A 14,682-nucleotide genomic window follows, 5' to 3' on the forward strand; every position below is an offset into this window, starting at 1 on the left:
AACAGTTCGTGGCTCCTCCCTTTCTGACTCCTATTATTAACATTTGTATTCCATCTTTTCTCTGAAAAGTTTGTGGTGGTGGTGGGGTACTCTCTCTGTAGTTTTCAATTCAGGCACTGGCCAAGTTAACTTCAAAAGTTAAGTGTCTTTGCAACTTTGTCAACGTCATCCTAAGCAGAGTTGCATCCTTGTAAGCTCATTGACTTCAATGGACTTAGAGGGGTGTAGCCAGGGCCGGTGCCAGTCATTTTTGCACCCTAGGCAAGGCTAACTACTAGTGCCCCCCCCCACACTGCTAACCAATTTTCAAAAACAGCTGTCTTGTAGAAAAAATAAAAGCACGAAACTTTTAATAATTATATTCCACAGCACTGTTGTGGTTCTTCTCTTAAAATAAACAATATAAATTGTCAGTTGAATTTTTCTCCCCCAAAACAAATCTGTTTAAAGCTGTGCCCCTCAGGCCAGTTCTGCACCCCGCTGAGGTCTGTGCCCTAGGTGACCACCTAGTTCACCTAATGGTAGCACCGGCCCTGAGTGTACTCTGCTTACGATGGTTCTATGTCCATCTCTTCCAGACCATTTCTGTGGTTAAGATACCGCAAGCTTTAACTGGCCCTGAAGAGCTTAATGTCAACAACACCAGATAAGCAAAACCACAGTTACTTCTTTGTGGTTTCTGTGTGTCACATTGATTGGGCTTTGTCCTGTGCAGAGCTACAGTTCAGAAACATGTAGAGCTAACTTTTAGGCAGGAAAATCCACCCAGCTCAGAGCTTTGGCTGCATATACCCGAAGGGGACGACTTGTGCCTTCCTGCTCAGTTCCTTTTTTTTGTCTTCTGTAGCAGCATCCTTGTCTTTTTTGAACCTGTCTTGTTTGTTACAAGAAAATACTTTTTTATAGTTCTGCTTGTGTCTCAATGACATAGTAGCCGTGTAAATAGTGTTTCTTTCTCTGTGTTCTGTGGGCACTTGACACTTGTGTTGCTGCTAACTACATTTAAGTGCTGTTGATTGTGCGGAAGGGATATTGCCTTGATGGACAGACACAACCATGGATTACTGTGCCTTGGTGAAGGTTGGCCCTTCTCTCCACTGCCTGAAGTTCTGAAAACATAAGTTGTGTAGGTGGCTGACAGGAAGAGTTGACAATTGTCTGTTAAGCTGCAGCTCAAATCCATGGCTTTCATTTAGTTTGAAGTTCTGTGTTGTAACAGCTGGCTTATTTTGGGTGGAAGAATGAAATCTGCCCACCTGCTGAGCTTTTTCTCTTTTTTTTTTTTTTGGTTTTTGGTTCTGAACTGGTTTTAGGCTTTTAAAAGTTCGTCCAGTTGTTCACAGCTGTCTGTGACCCTTCTCCCTGTTGACATTTCAAGCATGAAATTGGAGGAGATTCTTTAAGGGTTACTATGTGTTCAATTAAGTGATGGTTTCCTTGGGTGGTCTCTGTAATGGTGCAGGCACTTTCTTTGTTAAGCAGCATGTGTGTTAATAGAATCGTGAGCACTGAACTGATCTTTGTGTAGGAGCAGTGAATTCTTCTTGACTGAAGTAGGGCTCTGCATCGTTACAACAAAGTAGGCCCAATAAAGTATACAGTCTGAACTATTCTGAATGCTGCTACATTTTTGCATCCCCATTTGCCACAGTATTTTTGTAAAATTAGAGTTTAACAGTGGCAGACTCCCTTTCCCCCACCACAACTTTATTTCTGACATGAGTATTTTTAATAGTAGGCAACTTACAGCTGTACCTTAACTAGAGCCGTCCCTTAAAGGTAAAGGTCCCCTGTGCAAGCACCGGGTCATTCCTGACCCATGGGGTGACGTCACATCTCGACGTTTCCAGGGTGAGAGCTGTCCCTTAGGTAGGTCAAATTGGGGCATCTGCCCTAGGCTCTGCATCTCAGCATTATGATGTTGCATGTATCTTTCAGATTGTGTGCATATATTGTAAATGTATAATTGCATTTTAAAAATTCTGTGGAGCTGCTGGGTGAGGACGGAGCCAGCTGTGGTGTGGATGGGCTACAGCTGCCTGGCTGAAAGTGGTATGGGCTGCAAAGCCTCTCACAATGAGAGAGGGTAGGAAAAGCAGCACCACAACATCATTGTCTAGCGTCAGGGACAGTGAAGCCCTCCTCCTTGACTGGATCTGTGGGGGGGAGTGGGTCCCTTTCAGGTTTGATTTGTCCCAGGTCCTGCACCTTCCTACACCCCACCTTACTCTTTAGTAAAGATAGTTGCTTCCTCTTGGCCCACTTCCTGGGATCCTAAGGTCAATCTAGGCATGACGGTGGGAGAGTTACCAACGGATCTTTTTTCACTGTATTTTTCACTTTGAACAGCAGTCACGGAGTGGCCTTGATATGGTTTGAGGAGAGGGGTTAACTCCTTCCCACCATTCTGTTCTTGCTGTTTCAGTTGCACACACGGAGCCCCCTGGGCGGCAGGTTTTTCAGCAGGGGATATCATATACTCGCCAGCATGACAATCTTCTCCTTCCCCTGCTCTCCCACCAAGCAGAAAAAAGAGCAGCTATGAGGAATTGAATGAGATTGTAATGAATGGCACTGGGTGTGTGTGTGTGTGGAAGAGTTATAGCATATTAGAGATCACCTAGTCCAACCATCTGCTCAGTACAGAAATATGTAATTACAGCATCCCTGAACTATGGCCATTCAGCCTCTTCTTAAAAGCCTCCACCATCACCTCCCAAGACAGCATGCGCCACTGTTGAATAATAGGATTTCCCTCGAATATTTCCCTGAAAACTGCTCCCTTGTAACTTCCTCCCATTTTCTGTAGTCCTGGCCTCTGGATCAAGAGGGAACAAGTCTGCCCCATCTTCCATGTGGCAGTCCTGCAGCTGTTTGAAGGCAATGATTATGCGTCCTCTTATTCTCTTCTGCAGACTAAACATGCCCGGCTCTTTCAGTCTTTTATCATAGGGTTTGATTTCCAGATCCCATGCCATCCTGCTCCTCGTTTTGTGTTTGTGCTGTAGTTTGTCAATTAGCTTCTTAAATCGTGGTGCCTAGAAGTGGACATGGTTCTCCAGATAAGTCTGGACCAATGCAGCATAAAGCAGATCTACTACACCCTATAACCTGGATGCTATGCTTCTGTTAACACAGTGCAAGGTTGCATTAGCTTTTTTAACAGTTGTATTGCACTGCTGGTTCATGTTTAGCTTGTGATCAACTAAGACCTGTTGATCTCTGCCTGAGACCCTGGAGAGCCGCTGCCGGTCTGAGTAGACAATACTGACTTTGATGGACCAAGGGTCTGATTCAGTGTAAGGCAGTTTCATGTGTTCATGTGTTGATCCTTTTCAAATATACTACTGCCAAGGCAGATCCCCTCCATTCTAAACTTATGCCTTTGATTTTGGGGTGGGGTGGTACATAAATGTAAAGGTTCACATTTATAGCTGTTGAAATTCATTTTGTAGGTCTTGATCCAGTCTTCCAACCTGTCAAGATCACTTAGAATCTTGGCTCTGCTGCCTTTGATGTTAACAGTCCCTCCCAGCTTCATGTCAGCAATCCCCTCTGTGCCTTCATCCAAGTCATTTATAAAAATATTGAAATCCACACAGCTTTGGACACAGCCAACAGACATGACTGACTTTATCTGATAAACCTTTGCTGGCTACTAGTAATCAATACTTTTGCTAGATACTTGCCTTAATAAATGTGCTCTAGAATTTTCCAGGTCTCAACATCAAGCTGACTGATCTGTGGTTTCCTTTGCTCCCTTTATTCAAGATCTCAACCACATTTGCCGGTCCTCCAGCACCTCACCCATTCTCCAAGAATTCTCAAAGATTAGAACCGGAGCCTCTGCAATAACATCTGCAAGCTCCTTCAGTACTCTGGGATGTAATTCATCTGGCCCTGGAGACTTGAACTCATTTAAATCAGCTTGATTGTTTTCTGGCTTTCTCCTTACCTATGTTGGGCTGCAAGCCGCTTCTTGCATTGTTTTGCCTTTCCCAAGTTGGATACAGTTTCCCTTGTGGGAAAAGAAAGAGGCCAAGTAGGAATTAAGAAGTTCTACCTTGTTTCTGTCCCATATTAAGATTTCATCATCTTCCTGGGCAGTGGGCCCCGTTTTGCTCTGAACGCAGCCAAAGAAGCTTTTAAAAAATCCCTCCCAAGCCTCAGCTTGTTCTAGACTATCCTTCCCAACACGATCCTTACAACTTCAGGCTACTTTTGAGTTTGTCCCTAGTTATATATTCTATTTCCAATATATTTTCTTTTAAGTCTCGGCTTGGCTTAGAGAGTTCCTTGTGCAACCACGCTAGCTTTTTTAGTTGTCTCCCATTTTTCCTTCTCACTGGAATAGTTTGCAGTTGCGCCTTCAGCATCTCTCTTTCCCCGCTGGAGCTCTTTTGTCCCACAGGGTTTCAAGCCATGGGATCCTACCCAGTTTTGTTTTCTCAGCTCATTGAAACATGCTTTCCTGAAGTCCTGAGTATGCATCTGTGTATGCTCAGTTTTCATGGCCCCTTGTTATCACAAATACAGCCTGCCTGAGGAGGTCAGGAAGGCTCCTACTCTCATGGCTTTCTACAAATGATGCAAAACTGAATTATTCAAGAGGGCTTTCCTACGCAGGCAATGGAGTTGCGCTGTACTAAATCAGGTCCGGATCTACATTTTTTTGAATGGGGGCAAACATAGAAATTGACATCCCCCATATATTATATACATTTTTTCTTTATATAATCTGCTACTGTTACCGCCCCCCTCTGTGTGCTGCCTGGGGCAGACGCCCCCCTTGACTCCCCCTAGATCTGGCCCTGTACTAAATCCTTCACAAAGTTACTTAGACCACAGTTACTAATAATTTTTCTATGCTGTGGTGAACTGTGTATAGCTTGCTGAAGCTGGGATCCTGCTTTGGAACTTTGCATCACTGAATGTGTCATGTTAATACTTCTGCTTTGGTTCAGTTCTGCTTTTTTGACTTTTGGTTGGTTCTAAGAGCCCCGTGGCGCAGAGTTGTAAGCTGCAGTCCAGCAGTGAAAATCTCTGCTCATGACCTGAGTTCAATCCCGACAGGAGTCAGTTTCAGGTAGCTGGCTCAAGGTTGACTCAGTCTTCCATCCTTCCGAGGTCGGTAAAATGGGGTAAAGGGAAGATGACTGGGGAAGGCACTGGCAAACAACCCCGTAAACATAGTCTGCCTAGGAAACATCGGGATGTGACGTCACCCCATGGGTCAGGAATGACCCGGTGCTTGCACAGGAGACTACCTTTACCTGGTTTTACCTGGTTCTACAACCTTAACCTTAGTTCATTGTTTGTTGATTGTCCCATCTGTTGATTGTATTGACTCACTGTGTGTAATCTGCTTTGAATTCAAGTGAGAAAGGTGGTCTATAAATAACATAAATAAATTCCAGGATGACCTGGTCAGGTTCCCCCAAGGCTCTTGCCACTTTCACTTCATTCCTGTTGGTCAGGATTAAGCCAAGGATAACAGCTGCCCCCTTGCGCAGAGCCCTGTGGTGCAGAGTGGTAAGTTGCAGTACTGGAGTCAAAAGCTCTGCTTACGACCTGAGTTTGATCCCGACGGAAGTTGGTTTCACGTAGCCGGCTCAGGGTTGACTCAGCCTTCCATCCTTCCGAGGTCGGTAAAATGAGGACCCGGCTTGCTGGGGGTAAAGGGAAGATGACTGGGGAAGGCACTGGCAAACCACCCCGTGAACAAAGTCTGCCTAGTAAACGTCGGGATGTGATGTAACCCCATGGGTCAGAATGTCCCGGTGCTTGCTCAGGGGACCTTTACCTTTTACCTAGCGCCTTCCTTCACCTTGGAAGTTGTCCGCAAGGCAGGTCAACAATTTATTTGACACTGGTGTCAGTATCAGGCGACTGCCCCTAGCATCCCATAAGCAAACTCATCTAGGCATGTAGTTCTGAAGCAGTAATACTTTATTAGGAGCAAAAAGACAGATTAAAGGACTGACTTCCTACAGGCAGGTGAGGCTAGTAATGGGGAACACAGGCAGATTACATGCTTAAGACACTACGGATTGAAAAGGTAAACATTGCTAGGCAACCTCGAAATAAGCGGTTCCCAGGAAGACAGACTAAACATTACCACAGCTGCAGAAAACAGGATGAGCAAAACTGTACACAGACGTTCATAGGCATGAGAACCAAGGACTTGACGTGTGGCCAGAACCTGGCCTGACTCATGTCAAGAGCCTTTGCTCCAGCAAAAAAGGCAAAGGCCTGACAACCGGTTCCTAACAGAAGGCAGGATACCCCATTCTTAGTCTCTGTGAGGAGATCGTCATCCAGCTCTTACAGTTGGTTGGGCTGTCCATAACATAATGTCACAATAGTATCATTTTTGCTTCTCTGCTTGTCTGTCTTTACCCAGTTGCTATCAACAGGGCTTCCACTCTCAGATCTGTGGATTACCATACTGGTGTATATGTTCTTTATATGTAATGCTACTCCCTCTCCCTTTCTTCTGGCTTGTCTTCTGTTGGCTATTTATTTTGAACAAAATATACTCTCCAGTTCCTGTATTCCAGTCATTAGTCTTGTCCTACCAAGTGTCAGTAATACCTGTCACTTAATACTTACCTTCCAGTTTTCAGGTTTTGATTCACCCTGTTTGTTTCCCATAACTCTGTGCTTTTGTATATTCATATTGGAGACCATGGGCATTATACATGTGTCAGTTTTCACATCATATTTTCCTGCAAATTGCCTGGCACATCCCTTAGCATCCTGCTTCCTCTTTCATCACACGTGTTCTTGTTTCTAGTACTTGGCTTACTGCTTCGTTGTGTGCCTTTCCTTCCCTCCCCTGCAGGATTTAGCTTAAAGCCATCCTGAACAGGTTGGCAAGACTCTTGGAAAATACATCCTTCCCAGCTGTTGTGAGGGGCAACCCATCCTTTGTAAGTAGTCCCTCATTCTAAATTAATCCCCTTCCCTCTTGCACCACCACCACCCTTGTCTGAATTGGGGAGGGGGGGCGCTGCAGCAGCTATTCAGGTGAAAACCAGCAGGAAATCTTCTTTTGGCTCATATAATTTGTTGTTAGTACCCCTTGTGTGACTCACACTTGTAAAATGAGCTCTTTTAATGTTAGCGAGAAGGAATGTGAAGTTTCTCTAGATGGCCAGCATTATCCAGAGTTAAGCATACTGACACATCTAAATTTTTGGGGAAGGCACAGAAGTGCTTGTTTTCTGGGCTAAAGACAATTTATACTTGCTATGTGCCTAAATGGGCAAATGACTGCATTGGGTCTGTTTATCTGACCTGCTGTCAAGGTCTTGCATCCTGTAAGGGTCAAGAGATTGGCCTTGGAGAGATTTGGGTTTGGGGCTTCCTTTGATTCAGACTTTCTCAATCTTGAATGTAGTGAGCCCCATTGAGTCAAGGGAGATCATTAGTCTTCCAAAGTATAATTAAATGTTTGGATTTTAAATATATAGCTTAACTGACCATATTGCATTACCTGGGAACAGAAATGCTTTCTTAAAAGGAGAGAGCAGCAATATGTTGGCCTTGTGGCATTCTTGAGAAAGATCTATGAAAAGAATCAGGTTGCTTTGCAGACACCCCGCCCCCCCATCAGACACTCAACAAGAGTGCACAAACACCTCTAATAACATTGATTGAGAGAGGTTACAGAAGTGTAGCACATTCACCCTATCTAGAGCAGAGGTGGAGAATGTCAGGCCCGGGGGCTATTTAAGGCCTTCGAAATCATTTGGTCTGGCCCTTCATGGGTCCTGGCAGATCTCTAGCTCAGAAGGATCTAAGACTGGTGATCCGTCCCCTCCCACGGACAGGAATAGTCTCTATTCAAGGCAGATGTGAGTTGGTTTTGCCAAGAAAAGGAACCTTTTCCCCTCTTGTAGAGGAGTCGTTAGCTGTGGCACTGCTAGGACCCCCCCCCCCAAGAAATTGTGTTGACCCTTTCCCACCCAGGCCATGGAGAAACGTATTCCTTCTGTACTACAAGAGGGCTGGGGACAGAAGCGGCGACAATGGAGGGGTTAAAGGAGGCAGGGCCAGAATGCGTGGGGGGGGGGAGTTCTTAGCCAGCGTGTCCTCATTTCATCCCTGCAGGCAGAGGTAGCAGGAGCCGGCTGTAGAATCTGGCCCCAACCATGTGAAGCAGGAGCAACTCCAGCGTGTAGCTGAACAGCTACGCCCAGCTGGTGCAACAGACCATCCTGTGCCACCAGGTGGGCGAGTGCACCACTGGTTGGATGCCTGTCTGCTTGCCCGCACCAGGGGGGTCATCTGGGGCAGCTGCCTGCTTGGGGCTTGGTCGGCTAATTTTTAAGTTGATAATTTTGTATGGCCCGCGAATGATGTTATAAATATCCAAATGGCCCTTTGCAGAAAAAAGGTTCCCCACCCCTGATCTAGAAGGACGAAAAGTTGGGCCTGGAAGAAAGTTGCATCCCTTTGCAGATGCCTGTGTCTCCTTAGGAAGGCATGCCTGTCGCTTTGTGACCCACTGCTCTGACTCTTAATGTGTATGTAAAGTGCCATCAAGTTGCAGTCAGCTTATGGCAACCCAGTAGGGTTTTCAAGGCAAAAGACCAACCGACGTGGTTTGCCCTTGCCTGCCTCTACATAGCAATCCTGGTATTTCTTGGTGGTGTCCCATCCAAGTACTAACCAGGGCGGATCCTGCTTACCTTCTGAGATCTGATGAGATCAGGCTAGCCTGGGCCATCCAGGTGAGGGATCTGACTCTAATAGGGGACCTTTTTTTCCATTTCTGTACTGCTGCTGATTAGTTTCACCTGCAGGTAGAAAAGGTGACCGATGAGCAAGGCTGAAGAAGATGCATGCATGCTTCCCGCCCCAAATCAGAAGGAACTCCGTTGCTTGAGTCAGAAACCCCTAATTACCTTCCATGTGAACAAAGGAAATCAGTGTGGGGTTTTTGTTTGTACAAAGCTTGAGGAAAACTGTGGAACCATGACAGCTCTCTTCACAGATCACTGTGCATTGCCAGGATGCTTTTGCTCTCTGCCTTGAGGCTTTTGGTCTTCCTGAACAGTACTTCAGTCTAGAGCAATCTAAATCAGCTGTCAGTTTCCTTCAACCAGCTTCCGCTTGGGTTGTTCATGGTGACAGTTAGCAATGACAGCAGCTCCTCTGATTCTGACCCTTTGGGGGAACACATTGGTGGGTACCCGCGGTGCTTAGTATGAGCTGGGGACTATTTTGCATGTAACATTTTGAGGCTGAGAAAGAACTTGCAGATCTGAGATCTGTTTGATAGCAAAACAAAAGGTGTTGGCATTTGCCACCCAGTGTACTTTGGAGCATCAGAAAAGGCTCTCAAGGATAACTAACTGGATTGTGGAAACTGACATGCAGCTTCAGCTAAGTCAGTGTTCTCTCTTCAAAAGAGGGAAACCAGCTCATGTTTCAAAGCATTAGCCAGGCCTAGGAAGAGCTGGGTTCTGCTACAAGCCTCTTGAAAAGTTAGTGGTCATGAGAGGGGTATTGACTTGGGGTTCTTCTAACATGCTTGGAAAATACTTCATCTTCTCAGTCCTGTGATGGAGATGGGGCAGTTAATAGCCCCAGTGCTGAGGAACTCTTAGCTGTCATTCCATTCAGTCCTTATGATGGTTCTAAAAATCTGTCCCATCTCATCTGACTGCTAGTGTGAATTTAAACCGGATTATATCATGCAGGCTTCCGTTGGGGCTTGCTTGATTGACATACTATGCCTCCATACAAAAAGGGGAGCCTTTGTCCTGACATGCTGGTCCTCTGTGAGCAGGGAATTTAGTCAAGGGGTTCCCGCCTGCATTCTGAAGAGGTACGTTCCAGACTTGGGACTAGCTCTCAGTGAAGCAGTAAACCTGAGTTGCGTTTACTTGTTATGGCATCCAGGAAAATACGAGTGAAAGCTGTATCTGAAGGGCAAAATGTTTTAACATGATGAGTACTTTTAGATCTGATTGTTTTAATGATTTTTTAAATGATCTATGGTTTATCTTCTTGTGGTCGATTTGTAATGGCCTTTGGCTACATGCACTAAATGGTATTGTATTGTATTATGGGAAGCTGCTACCACTTGCCTCTTTTCTCTCTCTCAAATTGCACCACTTTCAGGACACTGAAAAGTAGCACCCAATTGTGTAGAGTTGCTATTTGCATTGAGGGCCCCTGGAATTTGCTTTTTTTTCATTCATAGATTTAGATTGAGAGAGAAATCTAAATTTATATTAAGACCCGTATCTGAAAAACTGTATCACAGATGCACCCTCATCCCAACAGCTCACAATATAAATTTATTTTAACTGAGAATTGGTGTCAGTCAAGGGACAACCTTAACTTTGCACAAAAAAAGAAGTATTAATTGGCTGACCTGAGAGGGAGGCAGCAGTGGGAGAAGGGCTAAAGGCCAAGGGCTGCGGGTGATTGAGCTGCCACAGTTCTTGCTGCTCAGCGCACACATGCAAATCTCTTCCAATGCTCTGGTGTGAGTGGAGTCAGGCTAGATTTGCCAACTTCCAGGTGGGGCCTGGAGCTCGCCCGGAATTACGACTGATCAGTTCCCCTTCTCATCTGTCTTCACTGTTGAAGATACAGGGCAGATTCCTTCTCCTGAACAGAGATTTTGGAGAGGGGAAAATGAGGAACTGAGGCAAATAGAGGTAACAAGGCAGGAAGTCCTAGAACGTCTAGACAAACTGCAAACTAACAAGTCACAGGGACTAGACAGTATTCATCCTAGAGTTCTTCAAGAACTCAGATGGGAAATTGCTGAACTTCTAACAAATATGTGTAATATGTCCCTTCGATCAGCCTCTGTTCCAGAGGACTGGAGAATGGCCAATGTAACACCCATTTATAAAAAAGGTTCCAGGGGGAACCCAGGATATTACAGGCCAGTTAGCTTAACATCTGTTCCGGGTAAATTAGTGGAAAGCATTATTAAAGATAGAATTGTCAAGCATATAGACGGGCAAGGTCTGCTGGGCAAAACCCAACATGGCTTCTGTAAGGGTAGGTCCTGTCTCACTAACCTATTAGAGTTTTTTGATAGCGTTAATAAGCATGTGGACAGGAATGAGCCTGGGGATATTGTGTATTTGGATTTCCAAAAAGCTTTTGACAAAGTCCCCCACCAAAGACTGCTAAGCAAACTTCATAGTCATGGGATAAGAGAACAAGTCCTCTTATGGATTGAGAGCTGGCTGAAAAAATAGGAAGCAGAGAGTAGGAATCAATGGTCAGTTCTCCCAATGGCGGGATGTGAGCAGTGGGGTGCCTCAGGGATCTGTGTTGGGACCGGTGCTTTTCAACCTGTTCATCAATGACCTGGAGTTGGGGTTAAACAGTGAAGTAGCCAAGTTTGTAGATGACACCAAATTATTTAGGGTGGTTAAAACAAAATCGGACTGTGAAGAGCTCCAGAAGGATCTCTGCGTACTGGAAGAATGGGCATTAAAATGGCAAATGAGATTCAGTGTGAGCAAGTGTAAAGTGATGCATATTGGGGCAAAAAATCCCAACTTCACATACCGTATATACCCGTGTATAAGCCGACCCGCGTATAAGCCGAGGTGCCTAATTTCTCCCCCAAAATGGGGAAAAATTAGGCACCCGCGTATAAGCCGAGTGTTGGCTTATAACCCCTCCCCCCCCATCAGGCTTACCTTAGGTGCGCAGGCAGGCAGCGGTGGCGGCGCCCCCCCCCCCCCCCCCGCGACCCAGGAGGCCCTGCAGGCCGCTCCTGGGCCGCTCCAGGCCCGGCGAAGGCAGCGGCGGTGGGGCCCCCCCGCGGCCCAGGAGGCCCCGCAGGGCGCTCCTGGTTGAGGGGAGCCGTGCGCACCCAGCGGGGGCGGCAGCGCGGCCTTCCGGCGGCCGCAGGAGGCCCTCCCAGGCCGGTGCCGGCCAGGAGGAGCCAGGCGCGCCCGGAGGCGATGGCGGCGCAGCCTTCCCCCGGCTGCAGGAGGCCCTCCCAGGCCGGTGCCGGCCGGGGGGAGCCGCACGGGCCCGGCGGCAATGGCAAGTTCCCCCCTCCCTCCTCTACCGTATTGACCCGCGTATAAGCCAAGGCCAGCTTTTTCAGCCCTTTTTTTGGGCTGAAAAACTCGGCTTATACCGAGTATATACGGTATACACTGATGGGATCTGTGCTGGCAGCAACAGACCAAGAAAGAGATCTTGGGATGGTAGTGGATAGCTCAATGAAGATGTCAACCCAGTGTGCGGCTGCTGTAAAAAAGGCAAATTCCATGCTGGCCATCATTAGATGAGGAATAGAGAATAAAACTGCTGATATCATACTGCCCTTGTACAAATCTATGGTGAGACCACACTTGGAATACTGTGTACAGTTCTGGTCACCACACCTAAAAAAGGATATTACAGAGCTTGAGAAGGTGCAGAAAAGAGCAACCAAAATGATTAAGGGACTAAACTGTCCTATGGGGAGCGGTTAGGACGCTTAGCCTGTTTAGCTTGGAAAGAAGGCAGCTAAGGGGAGACATGATAGAGGTCTATAAAATTATTCATGGTTTGGAGAGAGTGGACAGGGAGAAGTTTTTCTCCCTCTCCCATAATACTAGAACACGGGGTCATCTGCTAAAGCTGGAGAGCGAGAGATGCAAAACAGATAAAAGGAAGTATTTTTTCACACAACGCATAGTTAAATTGTGGAACTCCCTGCCCCAGGATGTGGTGATGGCTGCCAGCTTGGAGGGCTTTAAGAGGGGAGTGGAGGAGAGGGGTATTCATGGCTATTAGTTAGAATGGATACTGGTCATACTGCATACCTATTCTCTCTAGTATCAGAGGAGCATGCCTATTATTTTGGGTGCGGTGGAACACAGGCAGGATGGTCCTGCTGCAGTCGTCTTGTTTGTGGCTTCCTAAAGGTACCTGGTTGGCCACTGTGTGAACAGACTGCTGGACTTAATGGGCCTTGGTCTGATCCAGCAGGGCCTTTCTTATGTTCTTAAGGAATCTGCAGCTTTGGAGGCAGACTCTGCGTCATCGCACACACAAACCCTGCCAAATCTCCAGGAATTTCCCAAAGTTGGTAACCCTGGGTCAGGCCAGTCTTTAACAATACTGGTGAATGTTCGGGTGGATGTGGTCCCACAATATATGGGGCAACGAATCTATAAGGGGAAGGAGGAAAGAAAGCAGAAGCCGTGGGGCCCAGGATTTTTCACAGAAGCAGCGCTCCTGGTTACAGTAATTCGAGAGTTAATTGGGCTGCTTCAAATGGAGCTTCCTACAGCTACAGTCAAGAACCTTGATCTGCCATTTTGCTGTGTAGAGCTGTGGCCAACTTGGAGCCCCTGCCCATAATCTAATGACTCTATGTAGGCAATGTGCGCAGCTTGTTCCCATAGATTTCACCAAGACTTAAAACACTCCATGGGGTCCTTTGTCATGTGATAGGGAGTGGAGTGATCACATTCCTACGGGTAGCTTGTCCAGCCAAAGGATCAGGAAACATACAAAGCATGTAAAAGTTTTTGTGTGGTAAGAGATTTCTCTAGTGGATTTAGAGGGTCACGGAATGTTATCTTATCTCCAAGGTAGTAGGCAGTAGCAGGTTTAACTGTCCTGGACTTTCCTCAGGGATTTCGAGGAACTATAGTGCTGTGTCTAGAAAACATAGGATATCATGGGCACCCCATCAATCTGCAAGTTTTTGAGATTCCTCCGTAGAAACAATTACCATTACAATGACTTAATTATTAGACTTGGTAGCATAAGATCCTGAGCTGGATAGCCCCAGGCTAGCCTGATCTCATCAGATCTCACAAGCTAAGCAAGGTCAGCCCTGGTTAGTGTTTGGACCTACAAGGAATAGTAGGGACATGAGGCAGAGGAAGGCAATGGCAAACTAACTCTGAATGTCTTTTGCCTTGAAAGCCCCACCAGGGGTTGCTATAAATCAGCTGTGACAGCACAAAAAAAGTAGAAGCAAAATAAAGAATACAAATGAGCAAAGAAGACAGAATAACTTTTGCTATGACCTGGATGGCCCAACTAGCCTGCTCTCGTCAGATCTAAGAAGCTAAGCAGGGCTGGCCCTGGTTAATACCTGGATGGGAGACCACCAAGGAATGCCAGGGTTGCTATGCAGAGGCAGGCGATGGCAAACCACCTCTGTTAGTCTCTTGCCTTGAAAACCCTATGGGGTCGCCATGTGTCGGGTGCAACTTGACAGCACTTTACACACACACCGTAAGTTATCTGCTGAGTCCTGTGATTCCATGTGTATGAAATAGGGGTGTCCCGTACTATTCCATTTAAGCCCACTTGTAACTTTTTAAAAATTCAGTGTTGGTTAGGACACGTAACCCCCATCCATCCTGTCATCAAACAACTATTGTTTGATGCCATGGATAAAGGATTGTGGAACCAACCGTTATGCACAAGCTAAACATTTCTAGCTACATCTTTTTGATTATTGCTGAATTGGAGGCGGGGGAGACATGGGTTCTTCCTCCTTACTGAGAAAAGCGCTGCTCTCGCCAGTGTGCCTTGATGTTCTTGTTATCCTTTTTACTGGTTCATCCTTCTGACTCCTGCCTTGATTTCCTGAGGCTATGTGATCTGTAGGAACAACTTTGCATTATGCAACAGAGAAGTGTAGATACACATACAGACACCAGTATGGGTCTGTTTGCT

At 46.3% G+C, this 14,682-nt stretch overlaps 2 protein-coding genes across 9 annotated transcripts in view; one reads left to right on the plus strand and one right to left on the minus strand.

Annotated features, from left to right (window-relative positions):
- PMEL (premelanosome protein) overlaps window positions 1-14,682 on the minus strand; it is a 330,809-nt gene that overhangs the window by 172,271 nt on the left and 143,856 nt on the right. The gene's annotated exons all lie outside the window — the stretch shown is intronic.
- The window catches only part of IKZF4 (IKAROS family zinc finger 4), a 74,720-nt gene that overhangs the window by 48,848 nt on the left and 11,190 nt on the right, over window positions 1-14,682 (plus strand). The gene's annotated exons all lie outside the window — the stretch shown is intronic.

The sequence above is a fragment of the Euleptes europaea genome, chromosome 1 (assembly GCF_029931775.1).
Source record: "Euleptes europaea isolate rEulEur1 chromosome 1, rEulEur1.hap1, whole genome shotgun sequence".
NCBI classification, from domain to species: domain Eukaryota; kingdom Metazoa; phylum Chordata; class Lepidosauria; order Squamata; family Sphaerodactylidae; genus Euleptes; species Euleptes europaea.